At 37.6% G+C, this 12,601-nt stretch overlaps 1 long non-coding RNA gene across 1 annotated transcript in view; it reads right to left on the reverse strand.

Annotated features, from left to right (window-relative positions):
• The window catches only part of LOC118642582, a 34,613-nt gene extending 26,201 nt beyond the window's left edge, over positions 1–8,412 (reverse strand). Inside the window, exons 1-2 of the long non-coding RNA XR_004961744.1 lie at positions 8,308–8,412; positions 7,522–7,674 (exon numbers count right to left, since the gene is read on the reverse strand). This is a non-coding gene — a long non-coding RNA (uncharacterized LOC118642582). The remainder of the gene's footprint in view (positions 1–7,521; positions 7,675–8,307) is intronic.
• Between the last annotated feature and the right edge of the window lie 4,189 nt (positions 8,413–12,601).

Below are 12,601 nucleotides of genomic sequence, written 5' to 3' on the forward strand. Positions count from 1 at the left end.
CTTCTCCTCTCAAGTGGATACTAGGAGTTGGAGTTGTGTTTTCTTTCTTTCTTTTATTTTTTAAATTTAATCAGGTGGTGTTGTTGTTCTAATTTTATTTTATTTTCCAGAGTTATTGAGTATAATCGACAAAGTTTTGTTTTGTAGAACTGATGCAATGTCTCCCTAACTACCTAATGCTGCTTCCAGACAAATGGTTGCTCTCTCCTTTGTAAGTTGTTCCTTTGAGCAGCTGTCTCTAAGAGCCTGTTCTCCCTCCAATCATCAACTGACCATCTGTCCATTCATTAAAGAATTTAGCACTGACCTACAAGCTTCCTTTCATCTCAATCTTGCTATCATCCTAGGCAAATTCAACATCACATGGATGATGCACTTTGGCCAGCAGTGTCCTGACTTGATACCCAATGATCTTTTCCATCACTCCACCTCAAGTACCAATTTCCATAGCCAATTATGAATTTGATCTTCATGAGAAACTACACCAGGTAATTCCACAATAACATATTCACATACACACCACCACAAATATCAACACTTTTGACCTCTTCTCATTCTAGTTGCCTTGTTGCAGTCACCTCACTGCCACACTTCTTTCTGCACTGAGACCAGAAATCCAATGACACTTGCCATCTCTCTATGCCCATCAGCCACCTCTACACTCCACACCTCTCCATAAGTACAATCAGTGCCTCCTCCCTCCCTCATTTCTACCCTCAGCTCCTGGCTCTATATTTTATCTGCTCTGTTTCTAGTCAGCCTTATATCACTTTCTTACAAAGGGTTATCTCAACTTCTAGCTGGATATAGTTCTGCTATTAAACAATATTATAAGTTAGGTATACTTTTCTTTGCTTTCTTCAAATACAATAGTTATCATGCTGTAATTATACCATTGTGGATTTGAACATGGGAAGTCTGTTTTATTCTAGATTATAAATGCATTAAGGAAGAGACCGTGGTTGTTTTATTCTCAACTATACATCAACTAGCCTCATACCTGGCATATAGAAGGTACACAGGAAATATACATGGCATGGCATACACACACCTCATTTTTTACAGCAGATGAATACTTGTATTATGCAGGCAATGCTAAATCAAAAAGAATGTTTTGGGTTTTGTTTTGTTTTTTCCCTGCTTAACACCAAAACTAATTACAACCAATTTTTAAAACTTCATTAATTTATAAATAGCATCTTTCTGATTTGTGGGGTAGAACAGTTCTGGTCTCTGCTCGATGTTCATTGGCTGTGACAGGTGCCCTACCAAGAGGCTCAGCACTTCTGTAGCGGGAAGTGTGAAGAAAAGCAGCAGGGATAAAGAGTATGTGGAGGAAAAAGAAAGTCAAAAGGTTCTTTACAGTTCAAAGATACCAAGAATAAATGTGCAGAGGCTGTATAACACAGAAGAGATTCTAGTTTTATTGTAAAGAGCAGATTCTTTAAAGATGGCTACATCGTTAATCATTGTGTGAAGATGGTAGAAATGCAAAACACCTCCTTCTCATTCAGGGTATGTGGCTGAAACATAATTTCTCTAGACTGGAAAGATAGAGGAGTCTTTATTCTTAACTCTTCCAACTGTTTCTCCCATACAATCCCTAACTCTCCAAGAAGGTTAACCCTCCATCCAGCAGCACACTACAAATAGCAGTTCACAGCATTTTCAATACATACCTTCGTCTCATTCTTGGTGGCAATCTGAAAGAAGAGAAAGAAGAGGAGGGAAGAAGGAGGTAGAAATCCAAAGTATTTGCAATATACACACACACACACACAAGAAAATCAATTAGCACCAATATAGATGGAGAAATAAAGAACAGAAATTATGATAGCAATGTGTCTTCTCATTACTCCCTCAACTGACCATATCTAAACCAAGATATGTGAGCAACCTGGGCTGCTGTATACTTGGACACACATTTGCTATGTAAAGGTATCTTCAGCATATATTTAGAGAAGAGCCTGAGAATTTTGTGGGTGAGACCAGCGAGATATAGGGAGATCTACACATCTGCCAAAAAAATAGAACACGAAAATCAAAATATACAATCATATGAAAGTATGGACTGGTATAGGCCAAACCACTGAATGATTTAAGTGAGTTGGATTTGTTTTTTTAATTAGTTAATTAAGTACTTCATTATTCAGGCACTTTGGCAATAGTCAAACAAAATCTTTGAAACTACAACACATTGTAGAAACAGGAAGTACCACTACTGTTCTGTTGGCAAGGAAGGTTATAAATAAATCTCCTGATATCCCAGATATAAAGAAAATTTCCAACAAGATCCATTTGAATAAAATCAAGTCATTGGCCTGCTTGTCTTACTATCAGGCAGCTGATGTCTTACTATTAACTCAGAGCAGCAGGCAAGACAAAGACAGGGCTTTGAATTTATTTATAAAAGGCTCTGCCACAGGTAGGCAAAAGAGGAAGGAATAAAATATAATTTTCTGGTGGATGAATTTGCAAGCAAAGGATTCTAAAAAAAGAAAGGTTATGTTGATCCAATGCTCATAGTTTGCTTTTTAAAGTTGTGGGTAAAATAAATGACAAACCTTTCTATTTTTCTAAACTTTTGTTCCAAAAAATAAAATTAAAAGTAACAATATCCAATCATCTCTAAATTACTTCCACTGAAAACACCACCAAAGGATTTGTAATGTTTTCTTTAAATACTTTATTCTCATAATTTCTTCCTTGGTCCAGAAAATAATGGTTTAAAATAACTTGATTTGTATTTTATTTCTTTACTGCCTTTCTACACATGTATTTAGAAATGCTTATTTATGGGAAAGCTATTGCATACCTAGCTTTCATCATTTATGAAATCTACTTCCTTCACCTCAAACTGGCACGTCCTCTGTTTCCAGCAACACGAAAGACTTTTCAATAAGGAACATCTTTTGCTATTGACATGTTTAATATGTTTGAATGTGTTTTAAAATATACAACTGAGTTCCCAAGAAAGGGAACTTAGATGCCAGAAACAAGGAAAAGGTTGAAAGACAGACCTGGAAAAATGTGAGCTGCCCCCTGTGGCAGCTCTAAGTATAGCAAAATACCAGTGTTATTTAAGACACCAATATCCCTAAGGATATCTTCATCTGTAGTTATGGCACCCAGGGTAATCTTCCTAGAGTAGCAAGCACCTGGTTAATATGCAGTAGTCACACCTGATCAACGATTTCACTTTCTGCAGTTTTATTTATCCGTGGTTGACTGCAATCCAAAAATATTAAATGGAAAATTCCAGAAATAAATAATTCATATGTTTTAAATTGTGTACTGTTCTGAGTAATGTGATGAAATCTCGTGCTGTTCCACTGTGTCCCTAGTCATCCCTTTATCCAGCATCTCCTTGCTGCATATGCTACTGCCTGTCAGTCACTTAGTAACAGTCTCGGTTATCAGATCAGTTATCAGAGAGAGAGAGAAAGAAACCACACTCACATGACTGTTATTACAGTATATTGTTATCTTTGTTCTATTTTATTATTAGTTATTATTGTTAGTCTCTTACTCTGCCTAATTTATAAATTAAACTTTATCATAAGTATGTATGTATAGAAAAACACATAATTTACATAGGGTTCAGTACCAGCCACAGGCTCAGGCATCCACTAGGGGTCTTGGAACATATCCCCCACAGAAAAGGGGGGATTACTGTATTATACCTTCAAGTAAAGATGAAGTCATGACTGAGCATTTACTAATTGAAATATTCATTATGTTAGAATTAGGACATTTTATGTTTTAGAGCATTCATTTATGTAGATTAGATTGTCAAAGATGATTGTTTTAGAATAGAAAAGGAGTTAAAATACTGGGTCAAATCTTATAAAATTGCTGATATTTTATCACTTTTTAAGTTAAAAAAAAAATCAAATGAAAACATTAGGTCCAATAAGTTTGCTTTGCCCTACACAACTGACACCTCTCTTCAATGAGCTGAGAAGTCCTTCATTCACTTCTCAGTTACCGTTGTGTTTCTCTGTTTATCAAAGCATCTCCCATAGGAAGATGGCCTTCCACTCCCTCAAGTCCTCCCCTTGCCTCAGCCTAGGCACCAGTCATTTAGTTCTGTCCAGTTTCCTCTAGATGAACCTATTGTGTGTGGTGGGGGGAGGGGGGGATATCCAGTCCATGAGAGAAGTTGACAGTTGAACTTGAAGGAGAGCCAGGAAGGAACTTGGACCTCATTAGTGAAATTCAAGGCCAAGCCCATCACACCTTCCACATTTCCAAGGATATTAACCTCATGCTATATGATTCTGAGAGTCTCTAGAACTTTTTCCTCTTTCTACTTTGAGTAAGTTACATAAGTCCCCTTTCTGTTATCTAAGCTTGGTGAGTGCCAGGCCCCAGAAAGGAAGTTATGGAAGAGGGTAAAAATTTCTTCCATATTTATTTGTATGGAATCTTCACTTCTCAACTATATACCAGATGTAAAACAGTTTTCCTGCTCTAGTACCATCTGTCATCTCAGAGCTAGGCTTGATTCTCATGATATAAAAAAAAGAAATAAAATGACCTGGTTTTAAATCTTGTCACTGCTGTTACTGACGATGCTTAACTTCTTGACCTGCGGTTTTCTTGTCTATGAAGTGGAACTTAGGCCATGCCTAGCCATGTAAGTTCATTCTAAGGAACAACTAAAATAAAGTCTGTTCAGTATTTTGAAAGACCCAGGTACAAAAACATGGTCAGGGAAATTTACATAGAGAGCAGAGTTGGGACATGGTGGTGGTAGAAACAACAGAGGAGAAAACCAGACTGGGCCAAAGTAAAGGATTCCAGAAGTTCAAGTCCAAAAGGAATATATATTCAGGACACATAAAAGTTGCAAATATAGCCACCAATTTAAGAAAAATGACAACTACTTCCTTAGACAGGTCCACTGACCCAGCGGAAGTTCTGCAGATCCAACACTCCTACAGGTTCACATCTAGATTATCATCCCCTGTTGCACTGAGGATTGCAAGGTATTCTCTGTGGGCAGCCAGATGTCTCTCAGTACTTAGTGTATTCCTTCTACCCAATGAAGAGAAAAAGGAGATTCAAGCCTTTTAGGTGGAGACGCCTCATGCCAAGATCTTTAAGGAAACAAGCAGAGTTAAATGAAAAATTTCGGAGAGCAGAGATCTGTACCAAGGCAAGCTATCTTTCACAGGCTGTTTTTTATCCTGGGGCATCTGCCAGCTCTGAGTACAGTCTGAAGATCAGATCTGGTCCATGCAGAAGAACTGTAAGAGGGCAAAGATAAACCAAAAAAGTTTTTGGCATTCCTACAAGGGGCCACAATGATTTGGAAACCAAAGTATTTCTAAATGCTTGGTGGGTTTTTCGCATAGCACCTTTGCTGAATTCTGGGGCTGAACACAAGGTAGACTAAAATCTCTGGTAATCCCATAATAGCTGAGTGCCACTGGAGAAAAGGGGCCTGGCTCAGAAACACGGCTGGTTTCCTCAAGACATCCATGAAATTTAGAAGTAGTGTGCAGCAAGATGCTAAAGAACAGACCTCAGCTTTCACAGTCTCTCAGACATCACAATCAAAATTGCAGGGAAGACAGGCCTAAGGAGAAAAGGCAGAACTGGAGGCAGAGAGAGTCTTACTAAAATTCCTGTGGTTGGGATGATCGGCTCCGCACCGTATCTGCCTCACAGAGGACACACAGAGCCTTGTCTAGTAGAAATAACATCACGCAGAGTTCGGACAAGTGTTCTGTACATAATATCTGGCTACAATAACAAATTACTAATATGAAAATGTGGCTAATAAACCAAGTGAAACAAACAACATAAGCAGATACAACAAAAACGGATATTGTTGTTACCATCTAATACTTTGATACAATGATTAATATATTAAAGAAATTGAAAGAAAACATAGACAAAAGTGATGAAATAGTGTGGAATTTCATCAAAGAATTGAAATCCACACCAAAAATGTCAATCTAAGACTGAAAAATACAATATCTGAAATGAAGTCGTCTTTGGATGAGTTAAACAGCACAGCAAAAGATTAATGAAATGATCCCAAAGACAAATATTTGTATCAAATATTTGTTTAAAGCACAGAGCAGACAAAATAATACAAAACATATCAGTTACATGCAAATCTCAGTCTAAAACTCTACATCACTATTATTAGAGTTAACTGAAGAAGAATAAAGAAAAGTATGGCTGGATAAATATATGAAGAAAGCATAATTAAGAATTTTTCAAAGTTCTTAAAGAGAGCAACCCTCATATCCAAGAATCTCAGCTAAGCCTAAATAGCACTAATAAAAAGAAAACTGTAACTAGGAGCATCACCTTCAAACTGCTGAAAAGCAAAGATTTACCCTCATTCCAACAGGCTGAATGGTCACTGTGCCACAGCCCTTATTCTAAACTCAAGTGGAATGTGCTACAAATTATCTTTTTATATTGCTCATTTTGAAAGAAGACATTAACTTCCATAACTTCAAAACAACACCAAGTAAAAGATGAATAAATTGTATTTATTGTTTGAAGATTTTAGCTGCTTTTCAAAAGTAATAGAAACCATATGTTTTAAACTGTCCTATAATCAAGATAAATAAAACCAAGTTCAAGAAGAATCTCCATGCCTAACTAACATAAGTAAATTGGAACACTGAGAAAGTAATTCCAAAGAAAGAGAGTTCAGAATATGAAGTCTTAACTCTTATTTGAGGCATTTGCTTCAGGAAGCACAGATATATATTTTAGAAAACTTGGCTGAGGTTGTTGATATCAGAATAACAGAAAATCGGGCACAAATTGTGAGTGGCATACAAGAAGCACATACTATTTCATGAGGATGTAAAGTGTAGCATAGGAAATATAATCAATAATATTGTAATAATGATTTGTGGTGCCAGGTGGGTACTAGAAATATTGGAGGCAACATTTTGTAAAGTATATTATTGTCTAACCACTATGTTGTACACCTGAAACTAATACAAGATAATATTGAAAGTAAGCAGTAATTGAAAAATAAAATTAAAAAATGAAACTCCTTTTTCTTTCTATTTAGAGATAGACATTCATTCTAGCTCTGGGCTTCTGGATTTGGGCTGCAGCGATGCAGATCTTGGTAGAATCAGCTCAGTTCCCACTGCACCCATTTTCCAAGGACCAAGCCTGCCCTCCATTCTTCCCCCCTCCTCTCAGTAACTTCCAATCCTTCTCTGTCCCTTCCTCGGATTATGCCATCCCCTCCCTAACCACTAGCCTGGCTGTGAAATGGAATAGAGTCCCCTGACTTTTCTCATCCTTCTAGCTCACCCATCCATTTCCTCCTAAATTGCCTCAGCTAATCACTTTGGGAAACAGGGATAATTAAAGTTATAACCATGAAGGAATTTAGAACCTCATCATATTCTTGGAGCAGGGTTCTCTGGCACATTCGTCCCCTTGCATCTGAAACAATAACCGAGAGGCTCAGCTGGGAATTCTGGGCCCCACACCTTGATTAATTAAATCTTGTTGGTGTCATAAAGATACCTGGTGTCTCTGGGCTCCAAGTGATTAATTCACAACTCAGAGGGCCCCCAGAAGAGGTCTCTGCTCCAAGTCTACAAGCAATTTTCTCCAAAACATGGGAATCTGCGAGGTAAGTGATCCATCAGCACCCGGTACCTCTCATTCTCCTACCGCCTTGGAGGAAAAGGAAAACATAAAATTTGGAACAGAAAAGTTCTCAAAATCTAATAAGGTAACATTTTGTCCGAACCCCTCTGGATGGACCCATGTACCATCTATGTTAAGTAAACCTATACAAAAAAATTGGGGCATTTGTTAAGAAAGTCCTGACATTCCTAACTTTTAAACTAACCATAGATAGATCCCCCAATTCACCCAACTGAGTGATCTTTCCAAGTTAGACACAAAGGAGTTATTTCCCCCTCTTTCTTTATCCTCATTTGAAGAGTTCTTATTTATTTTCCTATATATTTTATAGAGTCACTCTCAGCCTCACTCATTTTTTTCTGTTGAATGTAAGTATTTGCTAGATGTGTCGTCACCCTTAAAATATCTTGCAGAAAGCTGACACCAGTTGACTTTTGAAAGAAAGATTTACTTTCTATACTGGTTTCTAATTTCATTTTAATGATTGTTCATTCCATTGTTCTAGGTTAATATTTATTTTTTATACCTTAAATAATTTTGCCACCACAAGGCAGAGTTGTTGGTTTTTGTTTGTTTGTTTTTAGCATTTCCTGCTTAACTCTTTATAAACACAGTGAAATAAGAAATAAAAAAAAAAAAGAAGGATTATTTCATACGTACCTTCCACTATTCTGTCTTTGATTCTTGGTATTTGGCATCAAATTCAAGTGCACAGAGCAGCATAGCAGTTAGCAACTTTCATCACTTTCCGTCATTTCCTCCCCGTTATCCGGTCTGCCTAATGAACACATCACTCTGACTGCTGGGAGATGTCAGTACTCAGAAAGGAAGTTTAAAATTATGTAACAAATGAGCTCAGTGACCTCCATTTCCTTGCCTATTTGGTAAATAATTTGTGGTTTCTGAGACTGGAAGCATATTTTAGAGTTCAAGCAAGCTTGGCAGTAACTTGTCCCAAGGCTCATAAAAATATGTGCACAGGGTTTGCAGACCCCAAATCAAATAGCTAAAGTGAAGTGAAACCAAAACAGAGCTGATACATGCACACTCGCAGCATTCCTGGGTCCTAAGGATGCAGACGCAGTGGTCTGTCTTCTCCTGTGTACCATAAACTCTGTCACAGTAAATAGTCCAGTGATTAGATAGGTTGTTTGAGTTGCCTTCTCTTTTTTGACTTTTAAAATATCTCTACACTCAGTTTTGACTGTTTTATGAAAGACATAGGTTATGGGTTGCAGGCTAGGAGCTGAGAATGTCTCAGGGCCTAGCAAGGCCACTGTCCATGCCTCTTGTTTTCCACATGTGCCAAGGAAGGGAAGGAAGGGAAGTCAGAGTTGATGGCTAAAGTTGAGAACAGATTTTTGTAATCATCGTTTTTTTCCCCCAATTATGAAGTTCATGAAGAAATGGGAACTGACAAAAACAAGTCAGACGCACAATAGTATACTTAATCAAGGTTCTTTCTTTCAATTTAGGGACTAAAATTATTATAGCTTCCTCTTATGGAATAAATTACTTGGCGGAATGCACATTCCTTGGCTCGGAGGCCAGGAATTTTGAAATGTTCATCAGCAGATCCTCTAGGTCAACCAGAAAACTGTTCGCTCAAAGTTTGGGTGAGCATGTAACCACAGATGTGGTCAATAACTGCAGTAGACAAACAGGGACATTTCAGAATAATGGCTGGCTGGTGTCAGAAATTGCATATCTAGAAGCCATCTCTTTCTTGACTTGGAACTTGAAGAATGACTGGGCACTTTTTTAAAGGTACACTGTGGCTCCTTTGCAGTTCAGCACAAGTCATTATAGACTCAGGGTGTCCTCGACACAGGGAGCCTTGAGTGGGTGGCAGAAAGGTGGAGCGGGAGAGTGGCGGGAAGTAATAACCATCAGGGTGCTTTATAATTACTGTTTGATCCAGCACATACTTTTTCAGAACCCAAAAAGTTGGCATGTCATGGCTCACTTAATCATCTAAATCCTTGTGGGGGTTTGACTTGTTCAGCCTGAAATTTAAATCACAGAAGAAAAAAAGGGGGAAAGGGTTGGTGAATGAGAGTCTCTTCCTTTGATTGCCTTAAAAAATAAAACACACCAAAATTAAAATCAAACACAATAAAAGATTATTGAAAATTAACCTATTAACATTGCCATTTCTCAAAAAAACATCCACTTGAAAGAAATTGAATAAGGGGAGCGGAGATCAAGTGTTCTTTTTCTATTCTCCTTTGATCTTTCCACTCTCCAACTTTACCTTAATAACGTGTCCAAAGACTGATTCAACCTCTCTTCCACTTTAATAAAAGGTTCATTAGTGGATTAGGAGAGATTTGAAACTGAGCCCAGTGGAGTCAGCAGAGACAAGTTCCAAACAGCTACTCAGCTTATTTTGAAAAGTACCAAGCTAGCAACCTGGAAAAGATCCACCCTTGTGTAAGAGAAGCCCCGCTGGACAGACAAACCATCTCCACTTTGTTCAAGAGTGGCAACATGGCCCTGGCCAGTATGGCTCAGCGGTTAGAGCATCGGCCTGAGGTCCGGAGAGACCCGGGTTCAGTTCCCGCAAAGGGCGCGTACTTCGGTTGCAGTTTGTCCCCGGCCCTGGTTGGTCGTGCGGGTGGCAGCCACTCGATGTGTCCCTTCACGTCGATGTTTCTCTCTCTCTCTCCTTCCTCTCTCTCCCTCCCACTCTATCTGTACAAAAAATGGAAAAATATCCTCCGGTGAGGATAAAAAAAAAAAAAAAAGAGTGGCAACATGACCCATTGACATTGTGGACAAAAAGGGGCCACACACTAAACCTGACAAGCTTGGGGGAGACCTGCACGGCAGGCTTACAAACTCAGAGACCTCAAGTAACCACATAGGAGAGTCTGAAATTAGAACTTCCTAACTAAAATCAAGTCACAGCAGGTAATCATGTCCTAGACTGGTCTCTTCCTTGACAAAGGTCAGTTTTTACCTTAACTGAACCTGTCTATGTTTTCTTTTTCTTTTTACATCTAAGATAACATACCTTTGGAATGTCTAAGTAATCTCCTTTTTCAGACCCCTCAGGGCACAATCTTCCACCAGAGAGCCCCTCGTTATTTTTATCATTTTAATTTTAATTACTATCCTATACCCACCTATGTAAAAAAAAAAAAAAAAAAAAGATGTGTGCATTTTTTTACTTTTTATTCATTCCTATAGATTCCTTACATCTTCCCCTTTGATTCTGGTGTATAAAATAAGTGGTAAAACTGCCATTTTCTGGAGCATTTTCTCAATCCATTGAGATTTTGCTTCCCAGCAATTGTCGTCAATGTGGCTCAAATAAACTCATAAAAATTCTTATAGGTTTGAACATTTCTTATGTTGACAACATTAACAAGGCAAAGATTATCGTGTTCAATATGAGTTTATTCCAACAAAGTAAACACAGGCTATCAGCATGAAAAATAATAATGAAAAAACTGACTGTCCAGCATATATTACTGTGATAAAAATAAGCAAATAAGTGCTGCCACCTGGGTCTCTGCTACTCAGGGATCCCACTGGTCCTTTTGAAATTCGCAAAGTCCATCTCAATAAAAGCATGTCCCATAGCTCCACCTGGTCTACCAAGCGATCAATCAGAGTTTGGAACTGAGGAATGAATTATTGACTTACTTTTCCCTCATTTTCATGTGCCTTCTCAAAATTATTTTGAAACTGATGACATCTGACAAAAATACTACAACTTCTACTAATAGTACTGAAAATAAGATTAATAATAGCTATTTAAGCACTTGTTATAGATTTTTAAAAATTTTTATGGCTATTAGTTCATTTAATATTCAAAACAGCTCTAAAACACTTAACAGACACTCTTGGTTGAAGAGTGTCTATTACCTACATCTATAATCCATGTTTCTTCCCAAATTCAAGCAAGGGTGACCATGAGATATAAATCAGGACCATGAAACATAACTAAAATTCTGCTGATTGGAAGTTTGAGGAAAGCTTTGATTTTCTGGTAAAAGGACACTCAGCTAAAATACCCCCAGTGTTCTTTCCCCTTCTTGCTATTTGGAAAGTGAAACCACACAGGGAGTGTTCCGAGACAAAGGACAGAAAGGATCTCATGTCTCTGGCACTACTGATCATCAACACCAGGTCCTTAGACTTTGTTCAAGCCACTATAAATCACAATTCTGTCACTTGCAGCCAAAGGTATTCCTAACAAGTACAGTTATTATTCCCATTTACAGATGAGAGATAATGAAGCACAAAAAAGTTAAGCAATTTGTCTAAGAACATCAGGTGCTAAATGAGAAAGCTTGGGTTTAAACCTCGGTTCTCTTTCTCCAGAGCCCCCCTTATTAACCATTATGCTCTGGACAAAACTTTGTTTAGAAATATGGTCTTTTTTTAAATCAAAATAAAACAGAAATATTTCCCTCCAGTTTTTAAAAAATTTAGCCATTATCATATCATTTTATTCCAACTCTACACAATTTATTCATCAGCTACAGATACCCAAAGACAACTCTGGATCATCTCATCTCAACTGGAATCTCTGTTGTCATTTCTCCCAGGGAAAACATCCATCCTGGATCTAGCCAATGTTTTCCTTTAATTCTTCACTTTTAAATTATTTTAATCTGTAGAACATGCCAATAAATCAGAAGTTTCTTCAATGTATTCTCTGTATAATATAGAAAGAAGGGGAGAAGGGAACAGAAGGAGGAAAGGGGAAGAAGGAGTGGAGGGGTGGGGGAGGGGGGAAAACAAAAGAAGGAATGAAAAGAAAGAAAGTATTGTTATTAACTAGGATTACCAGATTTGATCCATTATATTGTGGTTACTTTTTTGAAACTTTCTATTTGAAAATAATTTCAAAGTTACCAAAAGTTACAAAAATAAAAATGGTACAAAGATCACCCACTTAATCTTTAGAGATTCTGTTATTGTTAAAAGTACCTCATTTGGG

The sequence above is a fragment of the Molossus molossus genome, unplaced genomic scaffold (genome assembly GCF_014108415.1).
Source record: "Molossus molossus isolate mMolMol1 unplaced genomic scaffold, mMolMol1.p scaffold_m16_p_3, whole genome shotgun sequence".
Classification (NCBI taxonomy): Eukaryota; Metazoa; Chordata; class Mammalia; order Chiroptera; family Molossidae; genus Molossus; species Molossus molossus.